We start from the raw sequence: 19,086 nt of genomic DNA on the forward strand, positions 1-19,086 counted from the left end.
TGGATTTACTGCCACTGAATCTCAGGACCTGCGTTAGGGTGCACAACCCCTCCAAGGGATTGTGCAGCACAGAAAGGTATGAGAACCATTGCTGAGGCCAGAGGTTCCCAGACTTCACAGCAGAACGTCCGATTGTCTGAAGGGCTTGTGAAAACACAGATTGCTGGCCCCACCCTCAAGTTTCTGGTTCTAGGGCCCTGGCGAAGGAGACCAAGACATTTATATATAGATAGAGATATAGAGATAGATGATATAGATAGATATAGATATAGATATAGATATAGATATAGATATAGATATAGATATAGATATAGATATAGATACAGATATAGATATAAATATAGATTTTTATGAGTGTAGTATATGTGTTTATTTGTTCCAGACGAGTTTATTGAGTGCCCATTATGTCATATTCCAGATCAATCCATGAATTTAATGGAGGTCCAGTTAAAATGCCAGTCGAATTCTTTTATGTTTAGTCTAAATAGATCCATTAGAGCAATTGTAAAAAAACAGTTTAAGATTTTTGAAAAATAAAATTCATAAGTGAGAAATTATTCTACAAGTTACCAGAATTTATTATGATAGTACAATAATTAAGACAGCATGGTACCAGCACAAGAATAGACGTATCGGTGGAACTGAGTGGGAAACCTGGAAACAGTCCAGATACATGAAAGAATAGTGTTACCAGTACTGATTCTAACCGATGCTTTGGGAAGAGCTGGGATATCCATCCAGCTCATAGGGAAGGTGTGACATGAAATAATGACCTTCATACCGTACACAAAATAAACTCCAGATGACGGAAGGAATGGCAGCTAAAGAATTCTGTAAACATTCTAGAAGAAAACATAGATTATTTTATAGAATTCTGGTGAGGAAAACATTCATAAGCAAGACCCCCCCCCCCCATCTAGCAACCCTCAGTTTTTTTCTCTATATTTCTGAGACTGTTTCTGATTAGTTTGTTCATTTACTGTGTTCTTTAGATTCCACATATAAGTGAGATCATATGGTATTTGTCTTTCTCCATCTGACTTCTTTCACTTAACATAATGTTCTCTAGGTCCATCCATATCATTGTGAATAGTAAGATTTCATTCTTTATGGCCGAGTAGTACTCCATTGTATAAATGTGCCACAATTTCTTAATCCAGTCATCTACTGGTCGTTTCCATGTCTTGGCTATTGTGTATAGTGCTGCAATAAACAGGGGTGCATAAATTTTTTCGAATTAGCGTTTTGGATTTTTCTGGATAGATACCTAAGAGTGGAATTGCTGGGTCACTGGTGGAATTGCTAGTTCCAATTTCCAGTTTTTTGAGATACCTCCATACTGTTTTCCATAGTGGCTGCAGCAATCTGCAATCCCACCAACAGTATACCAGGGTTCCAGTTTCTCCACAGTCTCGCCAGCACTTGTTGTTTGTTGATTTATTGATGGTAGCCATTCTGAACAGAGTGAGGTGGTATCTCATTGTGGTTATTTGCATTTCTCTAATGATTAGTGAGGTTGAGCATTTTTTCATGTCTGTTGCCCACCTGTATGTTCTCTTTAGAGAAATGCCTCTTCGTGTCCTTTGCCCATTTTTTAATTGGGTTGTTTGTTTTTTTGGTGTTGAGTTGAATGCGTGTTTTATAAATTTTGGATATTAACTCCTTATCTGGTGTGTATCATTGACAGATATCTTCTCCCATTCAGTAGGCTGCCTTTTTGTTTTATTGATGGTTTCCTTTGCTGTGAAAAAACTTTTAAGTTTGATGTAATCCCATATGTTTATTTTTTCCTTTTGCTTCCCTTGCCCGAGGGGATATATCAGTAAAAATATTACTCAGGGTAATGTCTGCAAATTTACTCCCTATATTTTCTTTTAGGAGTTTTATGGTTTCGGGTCTTACATTTAAGTCTTTAATCTGTTTTGAATTTGTTCTCATATATGGCAAAGGAGGTGGTCCAGTTTCATTTTTTGCATGTGTCAGCAAGACATTATATTTTTAACAAGTATCCAGATGATCATGGCTGATGGTTGGGACCACACTTTGAGAACCCCTGCACTCATCCCTAGAAACTAAGAGTCTAAAGACATTTCCAAACACCTAGAAATGGGGCATGCTGATCAGATGCTGCTTGTTTGGGGTTTGTAAACCATTGAGATTTTAGGAAAGTCCACAGCATGAACCAAGACAACCCATTTGTATGGAAAAGCCACTGGAAACCACTTGGATGGTCCTGAAAGTTGGGTGAGGTGGAACCACAAGGAATCACCAGGGTGGGGGTGAATGGTATTAGCCAGTTTGACGGAGACACAGATATGAGAGCCACCTACATCTGCATGCTGAGAGGGGAAGGGTTCAACAAAGAAACAATGGTTTCTGCCAGCACTTGTGTCTGGGAGAAAGCTGCTCCTCCAGCCTTTGACCTGAAGCCAGACAATTCAGTTCCTCCCTGTGTGTCCCTGGCACCACTTGAGCTACTGCCCCAGCACTGGAGCTCAGAGCAAATGAGTCCCTCGGTGAGTGAGTCTGTGCACAGGCACTTTAAGAGGACATCTGGGACTTCAGCTGCCCTTCCTCTCACTCAGCCACAATCTCCACTGGTTTTCACAGCCAGAAGTTGTGGGGACTTGTCTTCTCAGCACTGGAAGCCTGGGCTGGGAAGCCCGGTGTAGGGTTGGGACCCCTCGCTCCTTAGGGGAGACCTGTGCAGCTGAGCTATCCCTCCGGATTTTTAATTGCCACATGTGGATATGGGGACCAACCTGTTCCACGTCCCTGCCCCTCCTACTAGTCTCCATTTGGCTTCTTCTGTATATTTTTAGTTTGGACTCCTGTTCAGCTAGACTTCAGGTGAGTCTTAATGATAGTTGTTTTGTAGTTTAGTTCCCACAAATAATTTTTATTTTTCCACTAAAACTCTTGTAGTCTATGTCCATCTGTTCAGGATTCTCCAAATCAAACAGAATCACTTTCCCTTTATTTTGTACCTCTTATATGTGAGAATGTTGAGGAATGAACACAATTGACGTGTGACTTTTCAGATGCCTGCATTAATTTTATTTCAATGACCCAGTGTTAGCATAACAACAGTTACCAGGAGCTAAGGCTACAAAATAGGTAAGGGATATGAACAGACTATGTGCTAGAGATTTGAATTAAGCCTTAGTGACTCTGAAGCTAAACTCTCCTTTAAAGGATGTTATGAGAATTCAACATAATCCTGAAAAAGTAAATCTAAATCCAGACCTTTTTCCAAACCAAACTACTTATACTTAATAGAAATGAAAGGATGCCTGGAGAATCAGAAAGATATGTATTGTCAATGTTTGTTTCCATGAGATCCACTTCATGTAGTCATAAAATCATGTTTTCTCAAAACAAAAGTAGTGCTATATAATCCAGCATAATTCATTTTTAAGTAGTGCTAATGACATTAGTAAAAGAAAAGGTCAGCCAAACTGCAATAAAGCATTTCCAGGCCAATGAAAGTAGTTTGAGTTGGAGCTTTAAAATTATTGGCTTTGAAAGGTTAAAATAATAAGTGATCACAGATCCAAGAATTACAATACTCAAGCCATTAGCAAAGACATTTTATGCTCTATCCTATTAAAGTCTCAGAGACTTCTCAGTTTAGGTGATTCTTACAGGACCATCTTTGCTATGTGATTCCTCTGTGAAGAACAGAAAGTTATACATAAAGGACCAATAGCACAAACATTTTCAGAAATTAAAAAAAGTGTACTTGGCTTTGTAATAATAACATTTGTGTAATTCTGTTTGGACGTGACTGGAAATGCTTTAAACCAAACATAAGACACACTGTGAAGATCTACATTCCCAAAGACGGGCGCTGATATTGGTCTAACTTTCTCACCAAGCTACCTTGTCAGAAAAATTTTTCTTATTCTTACACCCATGACAGCAGCAGACACGATCACATCTCAGGAATAAGGGACAATATCATTTATCGAACTTTGTGATTAGGTACTTGACATACATTATACTTGTCCTCACCACTCTCTTGTGAGGTAGGTGTCTTGTGAATGCCGTTTTACCTAGAAGGGCAAAGTTCAGAGAAGTAAAATTTGCCTTGAGCTCTTTAGTAGTTAGTGATGGAGACAAGATTGAACCTGAGAAATGTCTGACTCCAGCAGTTGTGCTCTCTTACCCCCAGACTGAATCATCCTGGAATGAGCTATAGTACTTACACCTGCGCCTACATCAGAGAAGGCAATATGTTTCAGCTTAAAAACAGGGCTAGAGTTTCTGGGAGGAGTACAAAATAAGGAGAGACAGTGAAAGGTCTGAACGAGGGCCTTTGGTAGCAACTCTTTCTGTTAACGCGAACATGAAAGCAAGATTTCCTTCAAATAATCCGAGGGAAGTGGGTACAGACATGTACTTTATTGTTTGCAAAGAAACGCTTCCTAGTTCAGTTAAAATTTTGGAGCTGAATTGTTCCTAGTTAAGTTGAAATTTTATAAATTATATATTAAATGCATGAAGGGAAATAATTATTTATCAAAAATATGAAGTCGGTCCCTTTGTTGAAAGAAGGGATATTTACATCGCAGCTTATCTCCTTTATTAAGTTGAAATTTTCACTTCATAATTCATTGACTTCCACAAATACTAATTGCAAACCTACCACTATGTCAGGGGCTACAGGGGATGGGTTGAACAAAGACATCGTCCTCAGAGATTTAGAGCCTAATGGTGCATAAGTTAAATGCAAAGAAAAAAACAAAAAACTCTACCAGAAGGCAGTATATACATATTATAAAAATAATTATGATTAAAGTGCTATGAGATATTAAAGGAGAGAGAACTGACATCTGGGGGTGGCAATCAGAGAAAGCTTCATGAAGTGGAAGGTACATGAAATGAGGACAAGGATCGGTACTTTTTTAACAAGTGAAGACGGGAATGAGAGGTGAGAAGGAATTGCTGGGCATAGCTGGGTTAGAGTTTATCTGTTATCAATAATTCCAATCAAGTCAAAGATATGCATGTATTTGTAATCCACTCCAAAGGCTTTGAGAGACCATGTGCCATATGATTAAATTACACATATAACAGGATAAAGATTATATGGGAACTCCTATACTTTTTGCTCTATTTTTTTATAAACCTAAAACTGATCTTAAAAAATTAATCTATTATTTTAAAAAATCAAGGTGGACTATGTTATGTTTCAATTCAATGTTTGTTTGTTTGTTTTAAATTAAGGAAAAGTCACCTCAAAACCTTACTACCTGCCACTGTCACGTGTGGCTTCCATTATATTATGATCCAGTCCAATATTCCCTCCTCCTCCACTTCAGCGTTCTTCAGTTCAACTGTGCTGGCTCCTGATCCCCCAGATCTTGTTATCACCCAGTTCTAAAATTTTAAATTTCAGTTGTCCTCTGACCATCTCTTCCTGTCCTTCCACACCATTTCCGGTAGCTATTAAATTGCTCTTTGAGCCTGACAAGGGCCTACGTTCCATACCGATTTTCCCAATATACCTTGCTGAACTAAGGAGGACGTCATCCCATCAATCACCCTCTTGGGCACACCTTAGATACTTGCTTCATTGTCTGGTTGAACTCTCGAAGCAACAGCTGAGCCCTTGATAGATCTGCCTCTTTTCCTTTCCTTTACCCTAAATAGTTATCACAGCTGAAGAAACTCCTAACACCGAGCAGACTGCTTCCACTACAAATGGTCTCCAACCTCAGTTATGCCCTCAACACAAGGCAGCTCTCCCATTGCCCATTGCGCAGTTCACAGACCTTCTCCAGGCTCCTGAAGCCCTCTCTCTTACCTGTTTCCCTCTCACCCTTAAGGGAGCGTTATCACCTCTGCAAAGAATTCAGAAGTCGTGAAGCATTACCTCTCCCAGCTCCAGCCCCACACCATTCAGCACATCCACGTCTGCACCCTCCCTTAACTCCTTCCTTCAGCCAACACCTCCCTTTGTGCCCTGAGCCCCAGCCAAGATACTGCCACTTTAGGAACTTGTTGTTTTAACTGTCTCCTTTAGCCCATCTCTATCACCGTCTCTCTCTTCTCAGCATAAAAACATTCTCAAGTCTCTTCTATTTATAAAAACACAAAATCTCCCTTAAGCCCAGACCTTTCTCCCAACACAGCTACTTTCAGTTCTCTTTTCTCCTTTTCCAAGCTAAGCTAATGCAAAGAATAATCTACTATGGTCCTTTCAAGCCACAATGCCCATCTCCAAAGCAAGATAAGAAAGACACAAAAGTACCCAGGCTTGATAGTATTTTATAATGAATGACTCCCTTTATAACATCACTCTCAAACTCTCCCAGGACTTGGTTCAAGCTCCAGCTAGCAGACAGACTACTCACATCCCTGCCTCAAAGACTGTTTACAGTATCTCATATGGTTTTTCTCATTCTAATACCATTGCCAGCACATCTGGAAATGGTGTCTGTGCAGGTCAGAGTCAGATGGACCAGCTGTGTTTCTGGCTTGCCTCTCCTTGGGAATCACAAAGATATCAGCTTTCAGCAGTTTCTCCCTCCTCATGAGATCTTGGTGTAATCAGCATGTTTCCTTGAAACCATTTAACTCACAACGTTTTATTTCTTCTAAGGTATCTCTAATTACCTTCCCTTTCACTTTGAAATGATTTTCCTCTTAATTCCTCCTCTGCTAATACTCAGGTGGCATTCAGAACTCTAAAGGAATTCACCTCTACCGTGAATTAATCTTTTCTCTGTGTAGTTTGGGTTGAACTCCACCCAAGTTTATTTCCACAACTATTCCTTGATCCTAGGGTTGCATTGGTAGGAGATACCCAGCCTGAGCATGTCAAATCACAGTGTTATACACCTCAAATTATTACAGTATAATACTGTATGCCAATTATACTATAATAAAAAAATGTTTTTCAAAAGAAGAAAAGACTACCGTGTAAATTAAGACATCAATTGAGCATGTGTTCCAATTTAAGAGACATTTAAATGTGCAAAGGGAGCTATAGGAAATACAGTATTTTTTTACTACTTACTGTGCAAGACACCATGATAAGATATAAACTGATACAGAGATGGTCCCATATGGTACCAACCCAAAGGAGCTCCCCTACTGACTAGGGAGACAAAAATCACACACAATTCAAATGCAAACCAAGTGTTCCAGCAGAGTTGTTAAGACCACCATATTTGGAGTTAAATTCTGAGTTCAAATCCTTAACCAGTTTCCTCATCTATAAAGTGGAAAAAATGGTGCCTGCTTTGCAGGAGTGCTGCAAAGAGGAAATGAGATGGTAAATGCAGAGGTTAGCATGGTTCAAGCACACTGGAAGTTCTCAATAATGTCAGTGTGATTTTGATTTCTATGGACCTAAAGGACAAAGGGAAAACACACCCTTGGGAGACTCAAGAAAGACTTCATTCAGTCGATGGCCTGTTATGAAAAGCCTTGAAGGATGCATGGTATTTCTTTAGGGCGAGATGGAGGAGCTGCATGGGGACCCTGAACCTGCCAGTATAACCGCCTTAGGGCTCATGGGCAGAAATGAAACTTTGTCCATGTTGAAATTTACAATACTTATTTAGGATTGCACCTGGTTGATTTATTTATTCAATAAATTCCTATTTATAGCTTCGATTGGAAACAGGCAATACTTGTTGAGGTGCTATAATATTCATAAGTCAAAAAAGCAAGGAAAAGATATTTTGAATACGTGTTACTGTGAATTATTTCAAAAGAGCAGACTTATTATTAATGACAGGCAGTGTATGATGTACTCCTTGGCGTGTCATCCCGACTAGGGAGTACGCGTAAGGAAGAAGAGTGGGTAATTATATTTCCCATGAACATCAAGTTGAGTGCGCCTTCCTGTAGTTTTGTAAAGCAGAATTGTGGCGAGATTGTCCCTTGTTAATGCCAGGGGAAATGAAAAAATAAATGTCTTTTTTAAAATGTCTTTTGGATAAACAAGTAAAACCTGTTAAAATGGTTTGCAGTCATTGAACATAGGTCAATTCTCATTAAAACAAACTCCGTGGTTAAGTCTGAATTATTTTATTATGTTGGTATTTTGTTGTATCAAATCTTGCTTGGCATGAAATTAAATATATGAAGTTTATATCAGAGCAAAGTAAATATCAATATTATTATTAATTAAGGCATTGGTAGAGGACTCAAATAATTTTGCGATAAAAAAGTTTTAATTTTACCTATGTTCATCTTAAGGTGCAAACTTATGGCTCAAAAATGAAAAGCAATTTTTCAAATCTTGTTCTATAAATGTAGAAGTGAATTTTTGTCTCAGATGTCTGTTTTAATAATTGCCTTCAAGATATTTATCAGAAAAACACGGTTGAGATTGTGTTGTTAGGATTTATAGTATATTCTACATAAAAATGGTCTAAGGGATTCTAATATTCGTTAGCATTCTATAGCTCAATCTCATTCCTAAGGAGTTTATTATAGGACCTTGTTTGGGACTATAAATATTATCTGGGTTTTAATAGTATCACTAATTAGTAAAGTTTGATATAATGTTCTGGACTTGAGTCATCTGAGAACATTTCTAGTATCTCTTGTGGGTATGATATTTGGAACACTCTAACCTAATTTTGGAGAAAGAGCTGATCATTATCTAAAGAGGCCCTACAACTTTCTCCTTCACACACTCCCTCACCTCTATTCAACTCAGCTACCTTCTAGAGCCATTCCTCAGTTCCTTGGCAACCTTTGTCAGATGTGTTAATCAGCTTTTGCTGTGTGTACCAAAAATTGTCAGTGGTTTGCAAGAACAAAACATTTATATTTTGCCTATAAGTTGACCGGGCAGCTGAGGCAGCCCTGCTCTTAACTGTCGGTCAGGTTCAGGTATGTTCCATGAGTCTTTCATTTTGGGACCCAGGTAGAAGGAACAGTGGGTTCCTGGGCCAAATTCTTCTTAATGTAGAGGGTGGGAACACAAAAGGCTGAGAGGTCAAGTCAAATGGTGCAAGCACATTGAAAGCTTCTACTCACATTCATTGGCCAAGACAACTCATATGGCTGGCTCCAATATTGGTAGAGAGGGTAAGAAACTCTTTATATAGATGAGGAAGGGAAGACAGAAGTGAGTATTTGCTGAATAGTAAGCCCCCAGCCCCTCCCCCCCCACCCCCCCACACACACACACACAGTGTACCATAGTAGAACAGCGTCTGCAGAACAAAAAGAAACAACCCGTTGCAGAAGGGGAAGCAGTCACTGGCCTGTGTCTGTAGCAATTCGGAAATCTTCCTGGGTAAATATTGCCAAGTCCCCAAGCTGGAGGTAGGGAATACTCCTTGACTAGGCTCCAATTTGGTTCCCTGGGAATAGCTCTTCCTACCATTGTTCTCATGGCTCTTGGCTCCACCTTCTGGGAGGTAATTTTCCATGATCCTTCTCGGGCACATCTGAAGGAGAATGCGTTCTCCCGGGCAGCTGAACTGCTTCCTCATGCTGCTATCTGCCTGCAAAATACTGGGGACCCTAAGGTTAATTTTTTTTTTAATAAAATTTTAATTGAGAATAGTTTTAGATGCACACAAAAGTTGCTAAGATAGTACAGTGTTCTCATATACCCAGTACTGAGTTTCTCTTATTATTAACATCTTACATTAGTGTGGTACATTTGTCACAATTAATGAGCCAAGAGTCATACATTATTATTATCCTCATATCTTTTTTTATGGCTCAAAGAGTCACAATCTTGTTTAGAAAAAAAGGTCACAGTCTCTTTCAATCCAGGCTAGGCTGCTTTGGGACTTAAATTTCTCTCACAAACTGAAGACAACTTTTTTGTGATTCAGTTATCTCCATGAGACAAGAGCCATATCCACAATAATTTTCAAGCCATGCCTCCCTCTCTCTAAACTTAATTACAAATAGTTTGCATTTATCAGTCTTTGTGGAACTTAGTCCTTCTCTTTTTTTCTATGAGCCATTTTGTCCAGGAAAAAAAATTGACTGGGTACCGCCTTCATCCACTCAAAGGTTTACCAAAGAGTATGATGGTGGTTTTTATTTACTCTTTCTCCTGAGATGCATCTTATTTAGCATCGTAACCAGGCTTTGTGGCCTTAAGCATTTCTCAGTTTTTTCCTGTTTCTATTTGAAGATGGACAACCCAGTCCTATTTTTCACATTTACGAGTCCCAGAATTTCTGGAGTCACTCTTTACTCTTTCATCGCTGCCTGCAAGCAGGCCAGTTCTTTCCTAAGAGACCTTCACAAAGGCAGCAACCAGCTCACGCTGTCACTGTCTGTGTTGAAATCTTGTCACCAAAACCGCGTGTTCAGGGGGTATAGTTTTTGTCTTCGAGTTATTACAGGTGACAGTTTTACCAAATACTTGCTATTAGATAACACAGATCATTTTTCCAGTCCCCAAAACCTTTTTGCTGCCCGATGTTGAATTCCAAGACCAAAGTCACGTATTTTGAGTTTTTTTAATCACAGCAGCACCACATTTTTCGGGACAAATGTCTATATGAGTCAGCTTTTCCTGCAATAACGCTGTGTAATAAACAACCACGAGATCTCTGTGACTGATAAACACATCTTGCTCATGGATCTGAGGTTGCCTGCAGTGGCTCTGCTCCAGCCTGCAGGCAATTCAGATCAGCTCTCTGTTGTCACTCAGCACCCAAGCTGACCCAGAAGGCTCTTTCTCCTGCAAAGGGCAGGAATGCAGAAGGCCAAGCCAAATCACACAGGCACATTTTTAAGCTTCTGCTCACATTTTATTGGCCAAAGCAAGTCACACAGTCAGCCCTAGTCATTAGAGGGAAGAGAGCAAATACTTACACAACAAGAATACAGTCTACTTCACCAGGCAAAGATCTTCATTATTTGTCCTTCAGGTGGTTACTAAGATGTAGGGGGAGCAGAAAAGGGAAGGCTGCAAATATGGTTAGGGAAAAAGTGTTTTAAATATGCTGCCACTCGAATTCTAATCCCTTCTTTCATCTCCCTTAACTAGCTCCTTTCCCTAAAAGACTGTCCAGGGCTGGATTTTGTCACCTATTTTCTGAGGGGCTGGGGCTGCATCAATACCTGATTTCTGAGGGGAGTGCAAAGACTTTTCAGCTTCACTCCGGAATGCTCCTCGGTGCTTTCCAAGGGCTACTATCTGGCTCTTATCCAGTGGGCCCAGCTCCAAATGACCCCGAGATTTCTCTTTCCAGCCCTGCTACCTCTGCTGCAGATAAGAGTTCTCTTTTACCACTCTCTTCTAAGGGGGATGATCCTTTTGCCTTTTTCAGGAATTTACAATGTCCTGATAGGTCTCCAAGTTCTTCCCTAGCCTCGGGCAGAGAAGAGAACTGAAGGCAGAGTTGCTGAGCATGGTCCTGACAATCTCTCAAGGTCAAAGCCAAGGTCCCAGCACCCAAGATATACCTTTGCGCAGTTCCTCCTGGGTTTTAGGCAGCAAGGCCCGAGCCACACTTGTAATCCCTGCATTTCTCTCAGTGCCTTCTCTCCTCATCCTCACTGGCTCCATTTGTTCGGGCTGTCACCACCTCCAGCTGGGCTTCCTGCACCAGCCTTTGAGCCCAGCTCTACCTTGAGCCTGCCCACCCCCAAACCACTCTCCACTCAAAGTGATCCAGAGGGATCTTTCTAGGTGACCATTTGATCTTGTGGCTCTCTTGACTTAAGTCTTTCAATGTTTTCACATTCTGCCTCTAGTAAATAAAAGGTGGTTTTCCATGGGTACCCTCTTTTGCCCCCAAATATTCAGCGTTAGTAAAGAATCAAGCTTCCCCCTCCCACTCAGACTCCCACACTTCCAGCCTCCTGGATACAAGTGAAATGGCCCTGGCCATTCTGCTGGACAGGCCTACGGGGCTGCAGAGTAGGACCGAAAGCCTAAGTGCCCCACAAGTGTGCCCTCCTCCTAGGCCAACACCTCCCCGCACCACCCCTGACCTCCCCAAAGCAGGAAATGACTACTGAAAGAAATGTAATCAAACTGCCAGACACATGATATTCGCTCCACAAATAGTGAAACTTAAGTCCTGCGCCCACTTGATCCTGTCTCTGGTATCAGGAAGTAAGTAAAGAAGGCTGCTGGGGAGTCAATGGGGAAGGAAATTTGAAATAACATTTCAGGAAATTTGAAATAATTCTCTTCTTTGGGGTTTCAGAAGTGATAGGAGAACAATTGCTGTCTGAGGTGGGAGTAGGTGACCGCATGCAGTACCTTTTGAAGTTTCTCGGCCTTATTGGGAGGTAGAAGACATCTTTCAGCGTTCCTTCAATTTCTCAGATCGCACGCGGAGAGGGGCAGAGACTCCAGCTTAGTCACAAAGTTGATAGCACTGTCAGGAATAATCCATGAAAGTCGTAAATCCATATTTACTCATAAACAGATCCCTCTTCCCTGGACAAAATCACTGTTCTCTTTTGAAATGATTTTAATCAAACCTTTTTTGTTTCCAAGTAACAAACACATCAAGCAAAACAGTGTGGTTATTGTAAGGATTCTGGGGTATCGCATAAATCTCGAGGTCAGGAAAGTGGGCCTTATAAGTAACTGAAATGAGGAATTGGCTACTATAGTACAAATTGAAGCCAAATCTGAGCGATTATGTATTGGCATTGATGTTTTTGTGTAATTATTATGTTAATACCACTTAGCCCAGGAGACCGAATGCTGGACTTGTCAAGTGCCAGCTGTATTCAGCTTCTCTTTCTCCCTGAAAGTGACCCTCCAGTTTCTATGCAGGGAACCAGCCTGTGAGTCATTGTTCCCTACACATGACAGCCTTTGGTGGACCCATGACAAGGGCATATGATCCAAAGGCAGCTTATCCATTGCTGGCCAGAAACCTGTGAGGTGGGTCAGTGCAAAGATCTCAGCCAATAATATCAAGTACTTAGCCAAGCCAATTAGTTTGGATTGTGGAATATGGGAGCATTGGCTAGTGAGTAATAAAGGTAAATGGAACCAATTTCCAGAGAGACACAGATGGCATAGCTAAGAGAACGTGCTGACTCAGAGAGCTGGAGATAGTCATCTAGAAGTATCTTTCCCAGTTCTAGTTTATAGGTACCTGTATTAGTTTGCTGGGGCTCCTGTAACAAAGTTCTATAAGCTAAGTAGCTTAAACAACAGTAATTTATTTTCTCACAATTCTGGACAATAGAAGTCTGATATCAAGGTGTTGGCAGGGTTGGTTTCTCCTTGGCTCAAACATGGTCATCTTCTCACCGTGTCCTCACAGTGTCTTCCTTCTGTGCATGTCCGTGTCCCAATCTCTTCTTATAAGGATAGCAGTCAAATTGGATTAGGGCCCATGGCAATGGCTTCATTTTAGCGCAATTACCTCTGTAAAGATCCTATCTCCAAATACAATTACATTCTGAGGGACTGGGGGTTCAGACTTCAGCATGTGATTTTGAGGGGTCCCGATTCAGTCCATAACAGTGCCTCCTGCCTTTCTTTTTCTTTTCTTTTTTTTTACCTGTATCATAAGCAGTCTCTATTTTAGTAAAGTTAAAATATACTTTAATTCTGATAGAACAGCACTTACTATATATAGCATCTTGAACCAAAAGAAAAACCACCATAAGAAATTTCTTCATAAAAATTAGGACCTTTACCAAAGGCCTAATTTGATCATTCCAGCTGAATCTAGAACTTTCTGTCTTTTAATAGATCCATAGTGAATTTCCTCAGTCTAACAGAAACAGATCTTGCAGTTTGATGTCATAATGATTTATCAGACTCAAGCCACAAAATTTTCAGCCTCTCACATCTTCTGTTTATCTAATTACCCAGCCTTTTCTTAAAGCAATCTGCCTTTCAATGAGCATGTATTGACTACATGTAAACCCAAGAGCTATGTGAGCAATCTTATTCTATTTCATATAAACATTTTATCCTTTAACTTGAGAGCTCTAATTTTCAATTTCCAAGTCTTATAATTATGAAGTCTCCTAAAGACAATTTCCATATTAATTAGTAAACGATGACTGTTAATTTAACAAACTGAAAAACCCCAAAGCATCAATGATGCAGATAACTACAAAAGCTTATCACTGGCAAAGAACCACGAAAGCATAGATACAAAACTCCAAGCATCGCCAAAAAACCTATTCAAGTTCTTGATTCAGTTATGACAGATACACCTCCTACCTTTTTGCAGTGACTTGTATGACCCTATGCAATGAAAAGAACCTAACAAACTGTATTAGGACTCTCTGTTGTAAGCAGCAGAAAAACAATTCAAGCAGCCTTTAGGAAAAAGAGAATTTATTCGCCCAAGTAACTAAAAGTCAGGAGTTACCACTATGTTTAGGCATGTCAGGATTTGGAATTGAAATAAGGTCATTTTATCAGTCAGGGTCCTGGCAGGAAATAAATGGCTCCACCTACTGGGTTTTTTAAAAAGGAAGGCAGGGGATCCTGAAGTACCAGAGCAAGTAACAGTGAGACATCGTCACCATCTCTAGGCATGAAGGGGCAAAGCAAGAGTGATCGCTGGAACCTGAAGACAGAGAGTTGTATGGCATGGGTCCCCTGACAGGAACTGTAGTCTTCAATAGACACACAATCAACCCGAGGAGACCCCACGGAAAGGGGCTGGGAAATAAATAGTCTAACGTGTCTCAGCTCCTGACAGCACTCCCACCTGGAAGCCAGGTGGAGGATAGGGTGATGGAGTCCATTTAGTGAGGCGGTAAAGAGGAGGAGAGAGAAAATCTGGGGGCAAGTGGGAAATATGCAGGACCACCACTGAGACTTGGTCTCACTCGCCATCTTCTGTGTCCGTGTCTTTCTAAGCAGGGTCTCAGCTCATCGGTCTTACAGCTTGCAACCCGTGGGAGGAGAGCTGCTCTTGCCCAAGTGTTTTTCAGCAAAAGTCCAGGATTTAGTCTCATTGGCCTGGCTTATATCACCAAACCGATCTCTGTTTCGATCTGTATTGATGCCCATCTCTAAATCAGTCCCTGTGGCCAAAGGACAACTGAGCAGGTCATGCTCATCTGAATACCCCTGGAGCTGGCAGGTGGGGTTCGTCTCATAGAAACACATAGCGTGGAGTTGGGGAGAATGGCTCCCCAAAGTAAAATTGAGGTGATGTTGACAGAGAAGGGGGAATACATAGAGGCCAGATAGGCAAAAACAGCGTATGCACATTACATTACCCAGACTCCTCATAGGCCAGTCCTGGGTAAATATGTAATGACTAATTGCATGGATTGGATGTGATATGTTTTGAGAACTATTAATTGCACATAGTTGGAGCTCAATAAACATTTTCAAAAATTTCTTGGAATAATCCCTGGACAGAATTATTTTGCAATTGACTTAGAGATGTTTCTGGATCTAGAGGATATTTTTCCTCTTCCAATCTTTATAGTGATGCTTATGAATGTTGACTTATGATTATTAACTTCTCGTTTGCAGAAATCTATATTTGTGCCCCAAACACTGCCTCTTTCAGTGTCCTGAATTATTTTGTAAACCCTGTTTATTTGCTTTCATTAGACCACAGGCTTGAGAATTTCTGGCTTGTTTACACACATCACCAAGTATTTTCTTAGACTTATTTAGGAAAAGATCATTCTGAAAGAGGTAATAAACTGAAGAAAGATTAGTGAATGATTTAAATTTAACTGTTAATAAGGCTTCTTTGTTTCTGTCCATTACAGATGACTATCGGTGTAGCTAAGAACTGTTTGCTAAACTGATAAAAAATGAATATTGTCTTTAGAAAGTCAAGCTGCCTTTATCTGATCTCAAAGGTGAGCTTGTAAAATTAATCCTTCTGATGTTTGCTTGCCATTCAAGCATAACTTTTCTTCTACCCACACCCACTGGTTTTTTTGTTCAGCTCCAGCAAGTTTTTGGCAGTAGTTCTGTCAGTGGCTCTTTGGTTAAGAAGCCCTGCCAGTAGGGCTTAAGCAACATTTTGCAGGGAGTGGGAGCAGGGAGTCAGAGGGGGTTGACCCTGAAAATCAGAATTTCCAAAGTATAAGCATCACCATCTTTAAGGTTTCAATGCCATTGAAATTTTCAAATAGAGAAACTTCCCTTTTATGTCTCCCATATTCTGGAGAGTGATGATTCCTTGGTTTATTTCATAAATATTTATGCAGTGGACAAGAGAAGCAGGGACCCCACCTTAATGGAACTTAATCTCCTAGGGGTGGAGGGGGGTCCCGAATGCATGGATGATGAGGATTGTCATGCTCTCTGCAGGTGTGCATGTGTAAATGCCTGTGAGATGCTGCACCTGCTGTCCATTCATCCTTGCACAGAACACGCCAGGGAGAATAGGAGAGAAGGCATGAAGTTATGAAGCCTCGACTTTTCCATCACCTGTGCCAACAAAGGCAAGCAGCAATGTAAGTAGCTCCCCAAATCTCACCCATTCTGTTGTGAAATACATGCTACACTGCAAGAATAGAAGGTTTAGTTTTTCTCGCCTCTTACTTAGATATTCCATCTGTCTAAATCCCTGCCTCTTTTATTAAGCCTTTCTGGTCATTCCAAATCAGAATGGTCATATTGTCCCCTTTCTTTCAACTCCTATAGTATTTAGATTTAATTATATACTCCCTCATAGCAGTATCTGATTAGATATCTCTCTCCTAAATCTGGTCCCTACTCCTTGAGGGGCAGGGACCAGATTTAGTGCTTTTTTTTCTATCTCTCATGGCCTGTAGTCTGGGGTAGAGCAGAAGGTCTGTAACTACCCACTAAAATAACAGGAATGCTTTGCTCAGGTTAATATTAAACTTAGTTTGCACTCTCAGTCTATAAACCACCCCGTCATTACAGGGCTTTTGTGTAGGAGCAGACTTCCCTACCAGTAATGCAATAGATCTTGTCGGGTGGCTGGAGGAAGTAGACCAGGCCTAATAAAAATCAAATAAATTAGGTCAAAACTGACCCAGAGGACATCAGAGCTAGAGGAGTTGATACGAAAAATCATTTGGTGCACAGCCTCTTTTTTATAGAAAGGAAACCAGGGCACTTAGAGTTGCGACTTGCTCAAGGTCACATTGAATTAGTGACAGAGCCCAGAACAGTAACTACAGTTCTTGACCAAGTTGTTGAGTGGAGTCAGGTTGGGAGTCAGCTGGATGTGGGCTCAACGTGCTGTTTGTCACGTCATCATAATAGTAACTCCCATTTTTCAAATCCTTTTTAGTGTTCCTGGTATCGTGTCAAGTGTTTCCTTATGGTAATCTACTACTTCATTTCATCTTCACAGCCCATCTGAGGGAGGTACTGTATCAGTCAGGGTTCCTTCTGAGAAACAACAAGTAGGAGACGTATATGAAGAGATGTGTTGCAATTCATTGTGGGAGCTGACTAGGAAAGTCCAAAATCTGTAGGGAAGCGTAGGCTAGGATTTGGAGCGCAGAGTGAAGCTGCTGTCCACAGGTAGAATTTTCTTCTTCAAGGAAGCCGCAGCCCTACTTTTCAGTCCTTTCAACTGACTGAATCAGGCCCACCATCCAGTCAACTCACTGAAAGTCAACTGATTATGAACTTGAATCACGTCTGCAAAACACCTTCACAGCGACACCTGGACTAGTATCTGAGTTGAATACTTGGAGCCTGTAGCCTAGACAATTGCACATAAAACTGAGCCTCACAGGTACGATTATGCTTAACTAGTTCCACACATCACAGGGCCGGTTGGTGGCAGAGCAAAGAGCCCGGGCCCGTTCTGCCTGTCTCCATGACCTGCGTCTCCGTCATGCAGTGTGCAGTCTCTGTGTGCAAACAGGAGCAAGTTCTCCTGCCGCTCTGCGCCCCTGTGAAATGAAGCAAATCACATCTATGGCACAGAGTTCATATGTGAATTAAAGGAGAAAAAGTGAGGAGTTAGCGCGTAGGAAGGATCCAACCATGTTAGTTTCCTGTCCTTCCCTTTCACATTACGTCACACTCACACCCACGTGAGCTGTGCTCCTAGTTTATGTCGAAATTAATGCCACAAGATGGGCCCTGGCTCAGGTGTCGGTTTTTTCCTGAAATATTACACAAAATATTACAATTTCCAGGAGTAGCAGAGCTGTGAGTTTCTCCATGAATCCTTGGGTATTCTTTCTGATTCATCCCAGTTCTCTTTCTTGCTTTGACTCCTGTCTGCTGGAATATTGGTTTGCTTGCTTAGCCAGGTAAAAGAGGAAAAATTGGCTGATTCCAGCTCTTGCTTTTTTAAGTGTACTTCTATCTCACCTGATCATATCTCTTTTCTAAGAAAGAATTATGTCTCTTTCATGCAATAAATGTATGATATCATCTCGTGTGTTGACATTTTTTAAGCATGTTCCCCAGTCACTGCCCTACTACTTCCTGGAACATCGAAGGTTGTCTGCAAGGGCAGAGGATTCAATCTGCTGGAATTCTTTTGTCTTCCTTGACTTGGGTAGGGCAGAAAGGGAATGGATTACTCTTGCTGTGTTCTCAAGATAAGGGCGGTCACAACTCCAGGTCCAATAACCAAGTGGCACCACCTATTTCACAGTTTATCTTTTCTGCCCAAACTTGAAACCAATAATTTTAGAAGACCTTCATGACCTTGACATTAACTTTACCAAATGAAAACATTTTTTTCCCACTGGAAAGTCAGCACTGCATGCTTTTCTGTACCGCCAACCTGTACTTCCTGGTGGGGTACGCTATGCATTGAATGCGTCACCTGCCTCAACCTCCCATCCCTGAGTACATCTCCTGATAAGATCTCTGCACCTCATCCAGATACAGTGGGGGGGAAAATGTACTGAGTCTCCAGCATGTGGTCCTACCCACATGAGCCCTTCGTGCCATTTATCTTATCACCCTCTCTCATTCTCTACTATCACTATTCCAAACATCTCCCTACGTCCCCCTACTCACCTCCCGCCTCCTTCCCTGATTCTCAGGAGATGACCCTGCCAACTCCCTTGCAGAGAACTCTACGGCTGGTAGACAGAAACTCTCTCAATCCCTGACTTACCACCTCCCGCTTTCCCCCCTTTCCTTACTTCCTGTAGCAGCCACTTTCCTTACTTCCTTCCCTCCACTCTCAGAAGAAAGGATATTCCTTCTCTTGTTCCATGTAAATTCCT

General features: G+C 41.1%; 1 long non-coding RNA gene across 1 annotated transcript in view; it reads left to right on the plus strand.

The window, feature by feature from the left end:
* Positions 1 to 18,208, plus strand: part of LOC109434019 (uncharacterized) — a 38,285-nt gene extending 20,077 nt beyond the window's left edge. Inside the window, exons 2-3 of the long non-coding RNA XR_012491770.1 lie at positions 16,220 to 16,365; positions 17,175 to 18,208. This is a non-coding gene — a long non-coding RNA (uncharacterized LOC109434019). The remainder of the gene's footprint in view (positions 1 to 16,219; positions 16,366 to 17,174) is intronic.
* Positions 18,209 to 19,086: the final 878 nt, after the last annotated feature.

Source organism: Rhinolophus sinicus, linkage group LG14 (genome assembly GCF_036562045.2).
Source record: "Rhinolophus sinicus isolate RSC01 linkage group LG14, ASM3656204v1, whole genome shotgun sequence".
Lineage (NCBI taxonomy): Eukaryota > Metazoa > Chordata > Mammalia > Chiroptera > Rhinolophidae > Rhinolophus > Rhinolophus sinicus.